Source organism: Dryobates pubescens, chromosome 34 (assembly GCF_014839835.1).
Source record: "Dryobates pubescens isolate bDryPub1 chromosome 34, bDryPub1.pri, whole genome shotgun sequence".
Lineage (NCBI taxonomy): Eukaryota > Metazoa > Chordata > Aves > Piciformes > Picidae > Dryobates > Dryobates pubescens.
The window spans coordinates 3946159-3957428 of record NC_071645.1 but is presented as its reverse complement, the minus strand read 5'-3'; positions in this window follow the sequence as shown (position 1 = coordinate 3957428).

Sequence of the window (11270 nt, the reverse complement as noted above, 5' to 3'; positions counted from 1 at the left end):
CACCGCCCCCCCCATTCTTAACCAGGGTGCCAGCCACACAAACAGGGGCTTAACACCCACCAAGAACGTTATCCAAGGTGGTGGTGCTGGTGCTCGGTGGTGGGGAGAAGCTGACAAGTGCTCCTTGCTCGTAAGCCCTGTCGGACAATCGCTCGAACAAATGGAAGGGTGGAAAAGCTGGGAGCCCTGTGAAATGTGCTCTTTTCATGTTTGCTATTTATTAGATACACTAAGAGAAAACAGATTGGGGTGAGTCCCAAATGCAGGCAGAGTATTAAAGGAGGCATGGGTACGCTCCAGCAATTGCAGCTGAATTCGATTAAAGACGTCACCGAGGGCTGCGAGAGAGGCAGGGGTTACCTGATACACTCACCCCGAGGTTGCTTTAGGATGAATTAGAACACAATTCATTTTATTTTAATAGGTCACTATAAGATTAACTGTTTAAGGATGGAGCTGTGCTGTAAATGTTTACATCAAACCCCCAAAGAAGGCAGCTCTGCTCGCTGCTTGTTTGGAAGTAATGTTTATTGCGTTTTAAAGTCCCTCAAGATGTTAATTAGGAATAAAGGGGAAAGTATCTGGAGTGCTTGACATGTAGCCACACACACACGCACACACACACACTCTCCTGTGCTTCGGTTTCTCCTTCCTAGGAGGGAAATGTGGTGATTTGTAACTGGCCATCTCCATTTCCACATGTTATGGGAAAATAATGACTACAACTTCCCCACCCCCTTCCCCACCTCAACCTCTTCCCCCTCCTTCCCCGCTCCTCTTTTGGTCCTGGTCCAAAATTTGGAGGCACTTTGTGGCCCAAGATTAAGCTAAGCCTGCAGTGATGACTCTGAGCAGCCCAGTGAGATCAGCCACGTTTATTTGGGAGGGGAAAAAAAAGCCTTGAAGACCCATCTGTGACCAAGGGGTAAAAATCTCACAGGCAGGAAGGACTTCCAGACTCCTTCCCACTTTTCTGTTCCCAGTGCAGGGACTGTGCCTTTGAATTCGCTTTAGCCAGCCCAAATTTCTCTCAGGGATGTGTCCAAGAGCTTTGACTAAAAATAGCCTCATGAATTTCCCCCTCAAGAGTGAAAAGGTGAAGCAGAGAGCTGCCATGGAGGAATGTTCATCTGAGTTTTCACCTGGTGTACTCCTGGGGAGGTTTTCTTGGATGAGGTAAGAACCTCTGTGTGGCTGCAAATGTTGGTTTCTTTTTCCCCCCTGTGCTATCTTTAAGCAACATCAAACATAATAGGTAAAATTCAAGAAGAGCTGTTGAATTTAATGACCATTAATCATAGTAGAACCCTCTTACTGAAATGGAAATATTGATTCAAGAGAAAATCCTTACCTGGGGACTTCATGATCTCTGGAGGTCCGTCCCCACCCTTAGCATCCTGTGATTCTCTGTGATTTTCCTTCAGAGTTGATGAAAAGGGCAAGCAGAGGATTTCAGCATGAGAAGATGAGAAGTAAGTTCTTTAACCTTTACTTCAAGAAAAACTGAAATTGTCACCTCAAAAATATTCAGAGAAATCAGAATCATAGAATTGCCAGGGTTGGAAGGGACCTCAAGGCTCAGCCAGTTCCAACCCCCTGCCATGGGCAGGGACTCCTCACACTACAGCAGGTTGCTCACAGCCACATCCAGCCTGGCTGCAAAAACCTCCAGGGATGAGGCTTCCACCACCTTCCTGGGCAGCCTGTGCCAGGCTCTCACCACCCTCATGGGGAAGAACTTCTTCCTGACATCCAATCTCAATCTACCCATTTCTAGTTTTGTTCCATTCCCCCACATCCTCTCACTCCCTGACACCCTAACACCCCAAAAAGACCTCACCATAGTTAATAATCTTGTCAGCCTTCACCTAACAACCATTTTGCAGGGCTAAGACAAAACCTAACTCTTGTGGCAGTTCCTTTTGCTCCTCTCGCTTCAATCTTATCTCCAGCTAAAGGTTTTCTTTTGTGGTGGGAATGATGTTATCGATCCCTTAGGGTTATTTCTTTTCATTTACTGATCACATTCATCCTTCCTATAGAAGCAGGGTGAAACATATCCTGTTTCAAAGGTGGGCTTTGTGGTAGAGAGGGATTTAGCCATGCTGAAAATGCTTTTTTTTTCCCCAAAAAAGAAAATTCTGGGTGGTTTTGCTGATTTCCAGTGGAATTTAGCAAAGTGCTTTTAACCCCGTTGCCTGGTGGAACTGAAACAGCCAAGCTACACTGAAATAGGTCCTTCAGGGCCACAAGGATGAGCAGAGGGCTGAAGCTGCTCTGCTATGAGGACAGACTGGGGTTGTTCAGTCTGGAGAAGAGAAGGCTCTGAAGAGACCTTATTGTGGCCTTCCAGTATCTTAAGGGAGGCTACAGGAAAGCTGGGGAGGGACTTTTTAGGGTGTCAGGGAGTGATAGGACTGGGGGGTTACTAACAATTCTATGATTCTAATTCAGGAGCTCCAAATTCTGCTGGCTGGGGACAAGAATCTTCAAGTTTTTTGCTGCTCTGTCCTGATCTGAGGCCACCTCACCCTTTGGATTATTTATTTTGACTAGTGTGAAGTCAGGAGGAGTGTAGGGGGTTGTTTTTGTTTTGAAAGGCAGGATAATCTACCAAACATTGTGAGTTTCCACTCCCTGGTGTTTATAAACATCTGAGGAGATTATTTGCTATCCCTGGGATGTCACTAACTCTCCTGTTAGAGCAGTTGTGGTTTGTGACTGGGCTGGTTGGATCTTCGGTCTGTGTGTTGTGGTTTTCTGGGCTGCCCAGGGAGGTGGTGGAGTCACCGTCCCTGGAGGTGTTCAAAAAGGGATTGGATGTGGCACTTGGAGCCATGGTTTAGTTAGTCAGGAGGTGCTGGGTGACAGGTTGGACTTGATGATCTCTGAGGTCTTTTCCAACCTTATTGATTCTATGTTTCTGTGATTCTTTAGCTTTCTAACCAGACTTTAGAGATAGGTTCCTCCAGGTGAGGCAGAATACGAATCATAGAACCAGAGAATCATTAAGGTTGAAAAAGATCCCTAAGATCATTGAGTCTGACCCTCAACCCAACACCACCATGGCCACTAAAGTGCCATGACCACACATTTCTTGAACACCTCCAGGGGTGGTGACGCCACCTCCTCCCTGGGGAGCCTGTTCCAAAGCCTGACCGCTCTTGCAGGATAGAAACAGGAGCAAACACATCAATCATTCCTTTCCAGAGCTTAACTTCTTGAAAGAATCTCATCTTGTATTTGAGGCAGCGTGGATGGTGAAGGAGGGGAAGTATGGAGGATGGGGAGGGATGGAGGATGGTGAAAGAGGTGGAGGATGGCATCAGAAATAGTGTGGCCAGCAGGAACAGGGAAGCCATTGTGCCCCTGTACTCAGCACTGGTTAGACCACACCTTGAGTACTGTGACCAGTTCTGGGCTCCTCAATTTAAGAAGGATACTGAGACACTTGAAGGTGTCCAGAGAAGGGCAATGAGGCTGGGGAAGGATTTGGAGTACAGCCCTGTGAGGAGAGGCTGAGGGAGCTGGGGGTGTTTAGCCTGGAGAAGAGGAGGCTCAGGGGAGACATTATTGCCATCTACAATTACCTGAAGGGAGGTTGTAGCCAGGAGGGGGTTGGTCTCTTCTCCCAGGCAAGCAGCACCAGAACAAGAGGACACAGTCTCAAGCTGTGCCAGGGGAAGTTTAGGCTGGAGGTGAGGAGAAAGTTCTTCCCAGAAAGAGAGATTGGCCATTGGAATGTGCTGCCCAGGGAGGTGGTGGAGTCACCATCCCTGGAGGTGTTCAAAAAGGGATTGGATGTGGCACTTGGAGCCATGGTTTAGTTGTCAGGAGGTGTTGGGTGACAGGTTGGACTTGATGATCTCTGGGGTCTTTTCCAACCTTATTGACGCTATGATTCTGTGGTGAAAGAGGTGGAGGATAGCAGAAGGAAAGAGAGTGAGTAGGAAGTCAGCTCCACCAAAAGACAACATAAACAGCTGAGTGCACCCAAAGGAAATCAAACCAACACCAACCCAGAAAAACCCTGGAGGTGAATTAAAGACAAGTAAATGGCTAAGCCAGGAGCTTGATGCACTTCCAAGTGTTTGGACATGGAAGCATGTTTCCCATTCCGCTTCTCTGCCGAGAAGCTTTTCCCTTCGAATTAGATGAGCCATAAAATACAAAGGAAATTTGGAACAAGCCTGTAAAATGGTCTTTTACAGCCCTTTCCCCACACAGCTTTCCCTTGAAGAGCTCTTATACCTTGGGCCTTGTCTACGCACTATCACCAGGCAGCTTGGACTACCCCAGTCAAATTAGAGCACTCCAGTGCCTGCTCCTCCGCTGCAGCCTGCTTGGTATGGAGGTGCTTGATGTGGGAATAACTATTCCCATCTGGAAAAGAGTGATGATTTGGGAAATCTCTCTGGTTAATATTATGAAGTGCTTGCTGTGAGTGTTTGCTGTATGATGGAAGGGCTCAGTGTCAGGGCATATCCCTCCGGGCTGATGGGGCCTCAGGGACATCCCCACCACAAGAGAGGCAGCAGGAAAGTACTGAGCTCGACAGGTTTTGTTTTGACCAGGGGTTTAGGAGCCAAGTAAACTACCTGGGAGAAAAAGGAACTGTTTCCTATGTAAGAAAAGGAGTTGGGGTCAGAGGATCACAGGATCACAGAATGTTAGGGGTTGTAAGGGACCCTGAAAGATCATCCAGCACAACCCCCCCCCCCCCCCCGCCTGGCAGGAGCAGGATCATCCAGAGCAGGTCACACAGGAATGCATCCAGAGGGGTTTTGAATAGAAGAAGACTCCACAACCTCTCTGGGCAGCCTGCCCCAGGGCTCTGTCACCCTCACAATGAAAAAAGCTTTCCTTATGTTCATGTGGAACCTGCTCTGCTCCAGCTTGTCCCCATTGCTCCTTGTCCTGCCACTGGACATCCCTGAGCAGGGCCTGGCTCCATCCTCCCCTGCACATCTTTATCAACAGGAATGAGGGCACCTCTCAGGTGCTTCTTCTTCAAGCTTTAGGTGGCACATGAACAAAAAACAGATGATGCTCCAGCTTGCCCCAGATTGCTTCTAGATTTACACCACACAATATAAACTCCTGTGGGGTGACAGCCTGACCTGTGCGAGCTGCTGCCGGAGCCAGCGTGTGCTCTGCGACCCTTAAAAACCTGCCCATGGATTGAGGAGCTTCAATCTGGGCTCCTAGTTGGAAACTCCTCCAAATCTATAAAGGGAGCAGGATGTTTCCCTTTTCCAGCCCTGCCTGCCGTGAACAATTACAAGCGAATCCCCTCCGAGCGCTCCTGCGTGCGGCGGGAACTGAAGTCGTGACACTGAGTCACACATCCTTGGGTCTCTAGAGGTGTCTGGTTGCTCACTCAACTTGTTGACTCTGCTCCAGCCACTAGCCCTATTTCCTGGACTTATCTCCCCGACCAGATTTCCCCTCCTCTCTCTCCCTCCTGTGGCTCATAAACACTTGAAATCTACTGTGAAGCCAATCTAGGCTCACAGCTTGTTGTGAGTACAAGCAGCAGCAGATAGCAGGAGATAAGGAGCGAGGCCACATTGTCTTTTTTTCCAGCCTGCACTGAGAATTCACTTTTCAATCTGAAAATTGTTTGCTTAAGGAAAAGGAAATGTGCCTGTGTGCGTTGGGGGGCAGCGAGAGAGGGGAGGAGAGAGAGGAAGGGAGCTGCTTGAGAGACCAAATTGGGTCGCAGGAGAGGGAGGATTGATGGAGATTGATGAAGGAAGTTCAGCGAAGGTCCTGCTGCAACAGGCACTTGTAAACCCTCTGCTCCTCTTATCCTGCCCCATTCCTAAACACCAGAGCCCTCCCAAAGGGGAGGTGGCATTTCCGCAGCAGAACCCTCGATGACCATCTCCTTCCAAGTGCTCCAAGGCCGAGTTCTGCTGGAGGGACACCCAGAGGGATGCTGCTCGAGCCATGGGGAAGGGCTCCAGGCTGTGTCCACATTAGAGAGGCTCTGCTGAGCGATTGTGCAGGGCCTGGCTCCATCTTCCCCACATCTGCTCCAGCTTGTCCCCATTGCCCCCTGTCCTGCCTCTGGACATCCCTGAGCAGGGCTTGGTGTGACTTAGCCACCAAGCAGGTAGCAAATCCCAGTCAAAACACACTCACACCCAGTGCTCAAACTGGAACAGCACAACAGGAGGCAACCTCTGTATTTTCTCTCCTGCATGCACAAAAAGTGCTCTCTCTCTCTCTCTCTATCCAGCAGTGCTGGATGACATATGGCCAATGGGCATCATGGATATCACACATGGCACTTCAGGACACGGTTTCATGGTCATGGTGGTGTGTGGATGATGGCTGGACTCGATGGCCTTAGAGGCCTTTTCCAACCAAAACAATTCCATGATCCTATGACTCTGCAGTTGTGTGATTCCATGATCCTGCTCATGTCAGCAGAACTGACTTCTTTCACTTCCCAGAGCAAGAGGAGGTCGACTTCAGCTGCAGGCTTTGGTAAGCACAGCTCCAACGACGCCGGGGAAGCAACAGGATTCCTTCAGTACTCTGCCAGCAGCGTTACTGGGATCAGAGAGACACAAAACTGGGCTGTTGTAGGTGCAGCTGGCTTGGCTCACATGGTGGCACAGCTACAATGCACAGCTGGAGCAGTTCTACCTGTGCTAGGACTGTTGTGGGCTATGTGACTATTCCTGTGCTGGTGAAACACTCAAGGTGAAGGAAAACTCTGGAGCTAGGTGGCTGCAAACACTTTTAGAAAGTCCCTGGGGTGGTCCCTTCAGCTGTATCACTGCACTAAAGCTTCCTAGCACAGATTTGGGTTGCAGTGACAAAGCTCCTACTGAGTCCTACAGGAAGAGACATTTGCTCCCAGAAAGCACATCCAGGAGCCCTTCTCTCAACCATGCAGAAAGTCCTTTTGATCTTCGAGGTACCAAGATATCCCAGCTTCCATGGATCTGATAAAGCCTCAGGGCCCTAGGCAGTCCAGGTCTGAAGGGAATGATAAAGGGAGTTTGTGATGCCTACATGGAAAGTGCTATGTAAATTTCTGAGTTGATCTCCTGGTGCTGAAGTCAGTAAAATCTGGTGCTGAAGTCAGTAAAATCTGCTGCTGGCTCCACTGGGTGCAAGCTTCAGACCTCCCTTTGAGATACACTTGGAGTCCTTGGGAGGTGTTCCTTGAGAAGCTGGGATACAACCAATGCAGGGAAATTTGAGGGCCTAGCCCTCCTCCCCCCCCCTCTTCAGGAGCTTCAGGAAGCTCCAAGGTTCATAGAATCATAGAATCAATAAGGTTGGAAAAGACTTCAAAGATCATCAAGTCCAACCTGTCACCCAACACCTCATGACTACTAAACCAAGGCTCCCAGTGCCACATCCAATCCCCTCTTGAACACCTCCAGGGATGGGGACTCCACCACCTCCCTGGGCAGCACATTCCAATGGCTAACAACTCTCTCTGGGAAGAACTTTCTCCTCACCTTCAGCCTAAACCTCCCTTGGCGCAACTTGAGACTGTGTCCTCTTGTTTTGGTGCTGCTTGCCTGGGAAGAAGAGACCAATCCCCACCTGGCTACAACCTCCTTTCAGGTTCATGTGCAGAAGCACCCATGTTGAATGTGGGAAGTTCATCTAAACATGAGGAGGAACCTCTTGGCATTGAGGGTGCCAGAGCAGTGGAGCTGGCTGTTCAGAGAGGTTGTGGAGTCTCCATCTCTGGAGAGCTTCCAAACCCCTCTGGATGTGTTCCTATGCAACCTGCTCTAAGTGAAACTTCTCTGGCAGGGGATTTGGACTTGATGATCTCAGGAGGTCCCTTCCAGCCCCTGTGCCTCTGTGTTTCTGTGTGATTTCTGACACATCTTCCAGACAAGCTGCCTCTCAAGAATTATCTTTGGGAAGAAATGTCTTAGAGGCAACAAGAATCAGGGAGAAATGATGAGGGATAAGAAAGTAAAGAATAAATGGGGCTGGCCCTTGGTGCCTTCCTTATCAACAGACCTGCCATATCTCATTTGGAAAGCTCAACTCATTTCCTGGCAGCAGACAGGCTCTGATGAAGCTCCAGGAGGTGAAGGAATATGAGCTGGTGACCAAGTGCTCCATGGAGGCAGCTCCTCAGCTGTGCGATGTCTGTACCTATAGATGTGAATGGCTGCTGGTGGGACTCACAAAACTCTTTCTGGCCCCAGGAATTAACAGTGGGGAATTAAGAACCAACAAACTTTGTCACAGGCAGCTTTAAGAGCCTGTTTTGCAGCCCTGTCCTTCATTTCTTCTGTGTTTTGGTTCTCCATCTGCAAAGCAGAGATAATAGCATGGCTCCATTACACCAAGTCATTGTGGAGATAACTCTGCTCAGATGCTTTGGCAACAAGGGCTGTGGAACACTGAAGATAGCAATGGGATGATGAGGGCAGGGAGCTGGCTTGTGTCAAGCACAGCCTTTTGCTGGGAAAGGATGGAGCAATCCAGCAGAACCTCCCTTCATCCATCCTTTCCCAGAGAAAATGTGTGCAGGTCTCACACAGGGAGTGGCTGAAGTACCAGATGGGTTTATTTTAGGGAGTGAGGGCAGCCTCAGTCCATATGGATTCTCTGCTCCATCACATCTCCCCACCTCCCCACACAGCTACCTCTGACCTCTATCAGCAAAGTCCTTCATCTTGCTTCAAGCAGAAGGGCAAGGAAGGCAGATGGCAGCTGCCAGACCCCAGCTTTTGTGGCTGAGCCATCAAAAAGCAACCTCAAAAAGTAGAGTGGAAATCTGAGGGCTTGAGGAGGTGCTAAAACACCACCCACAAGTCCCTAGCTGAAGTCAGGTAAGGCCTTTTGGTGCTTTTCCTTGCCTGGACCCTCCATGGCTGAGTGGTTTCAGCTCCTGTTCTCCATCCTTGCCCATTTCCTGGCTCCCGCTGCGACACTTTGATTCATAGAGCTCAGCCACCCGGAACCACCCAGGGAAATGGAAGCTGAGCCAGGCAGCTCTGCCCATTCATTTTCCCCTCAGGGGGAGGAAAAGAGGCCAAAGATAAGATTGCCTCATTTAAGCCAGGGCCCATTTTTCACTGGCCAGCTCTGGCAAGCGTGAGCCCTCCAGGAGCAGTGTGGATGCCACTGCCTTCAGTAGAGTCCAGACCTAAACTAGCTTGAAGAAGACTCTTTGTCCTTAGGGTAAGTTTGCCTTGACTGTTTCTCTCCCTGCACAGTGCAGACATTTCCCAGGAATCAGGATATTTTGGCACACCAAATGACCTCATGCCTCAGTTTCCCCATCCCTGATCCTCAGGACATTTGAGATACAAAGCCATCTGGCATTTCCACTTGGCTGCAGAGCCCTGGTGACAGTTCCTCATCATCTTGGCAAGAGACATTTCCCACCCTATTAGCCTGTTCATAACAAGGAAATGCCATCAGGCCTATTTTCACGGGATGATAGGGGTTGGAAGGGACCTCTAGAGATCATTAAGTCCAACCCCCCTGCCAGAACAGGTTCATCTACAGCAGATTGCATAGAACAGCCTCCAGAGAGGTTTTGAATGATTCCAGAGATGGAGATTCTGCTACCTCTCTGGACAGCCTTGTCCAGTGCTATACCACCCTCAAAGGAAAGAATTGTCTCCTCATGATTGGTCTCTGGTTGCTACTGCAGTCAGGAGCTAGCTGCCAGGAGGCAAGGCAGCACAAGCCAGCAAGCTTCCCAAGTTTCTGCTTGAGACAATGACACAATTGAGGACAAATAAACAGAAAGAGAAGATCAGAACATAAGTGAACATGGAGCACCAGGACACAGGAGCAGGAGGGGGCCAGCCCTGGAGAGAGGATCAAAGAAGGACCCATCCCATCAAAGGAGACTGGTTTGTGGCTTCATCCCTGCTCACCCCAGCACCCAGCAGCAGATTCTACAGCAGAAGGTGCAAGGAGTATCCTGGAGAAGGACACATCAGCCATTCTTGGCTTTAATCTGTCTTCCTCTGCAGCAAGATGTTATGTGGACAGCAAAGAGATCAAAGGCTGGTTTCCTGTAGGCTTGTGTTCCTTGTCCCTAACTCACCACATTCCTCCCTCTGTGCCCTCTCCAACAGGCAAAGGTTAGACCAGGGCTGGGCTGGTGCTGATTAGCACTGAGCAGAAAGTGAAACATCAACCTGCTCGTTTCCCCCTTGGTTGGTGGCTAGCCTGGCTCTATCCCTTCTCTCCAGTGACATTTGGGACATCCAGCCTTGTAGAGGCTGCTTGGATGGAGTCAGCCAAAGGCAGTGGAGAAGAGAAGGGAGTTAAAGCAGATGGGTGAGTGCAGAGATGGCTGCAAGCTGACCCTCCCTGCTGCACAGTGCTGAAATGCTCCACAAATGTCTCTTGAACTACGACTTTCTTCTGAGTGTTTTCAGATCTGAAGTGCTGTGTTTTGGTGGCTCTCAAATGCCTCTCTACTATTTTTCCATCCTGAGAAATATTTGGTTGTGGAGAGGCCTTTGATTCTCTTTCAAACCACACAAACCCCACAATATTTAGGTGTCTCCATTCTTTCAAAAACAAATATTCCTATTTTCAGAATTCCTTCCTTCCCCCCCTCCCCCTTAAAACATATTTCAGCTGGAATAGTCAAAGCTTCTGAATCACCCATGGAATGTCCCTCTTCCTCGCTGCCTGCTCCTTCTCCTGCTCTCACTGTGATGCTGCTGTCGGCTTCCACAGCCTCAAGATGCACCAGAGGAGGACATGAGGAACAAAATATTCTCTGAAAGGGTTGTGCATCCCTGGCCCAGGCTGCCCAGGGCAGTGGTGGAGTCCCCATTCCTGGAGGGGTTTAAAAGCTGTGAAGGTGTGGCGCTGAGGGCCACGGTTTAGTGGTGACCTGGCAGTGTTGGGCTACCAGTTGGACTTGGTGACCTTAAAGCCCTCTTCCAAGCTAAACAACTCAGTCATTCTGGGACTGCAAGATGTGGAGAAGCTCCAAACCCCAGTATGGGTCTGACATGGGAAGTGGTCCCTAAATGGATGCTCCTTTCTCTTTTGGGTCAATGGTTGGACTTGATGACCTTGGAGATCTCTTCCAACCCAAACCATTCCATGATTCTATGATGCTAAGCTACAACCTGCTGCCAGGCAACAGGAATCTTCCTCTGGCTTTATGTCTGAGAGCTGAGAGGTGTTTACACCACCAGAAATAAAGTCATTTCCCAAATGCTGGCTTGTTCCTAAGGCATCTTTGGGGTCAGTGCACTTGGGAAGCGTTGGGGTGAAGGATGAAGATCACCATACCC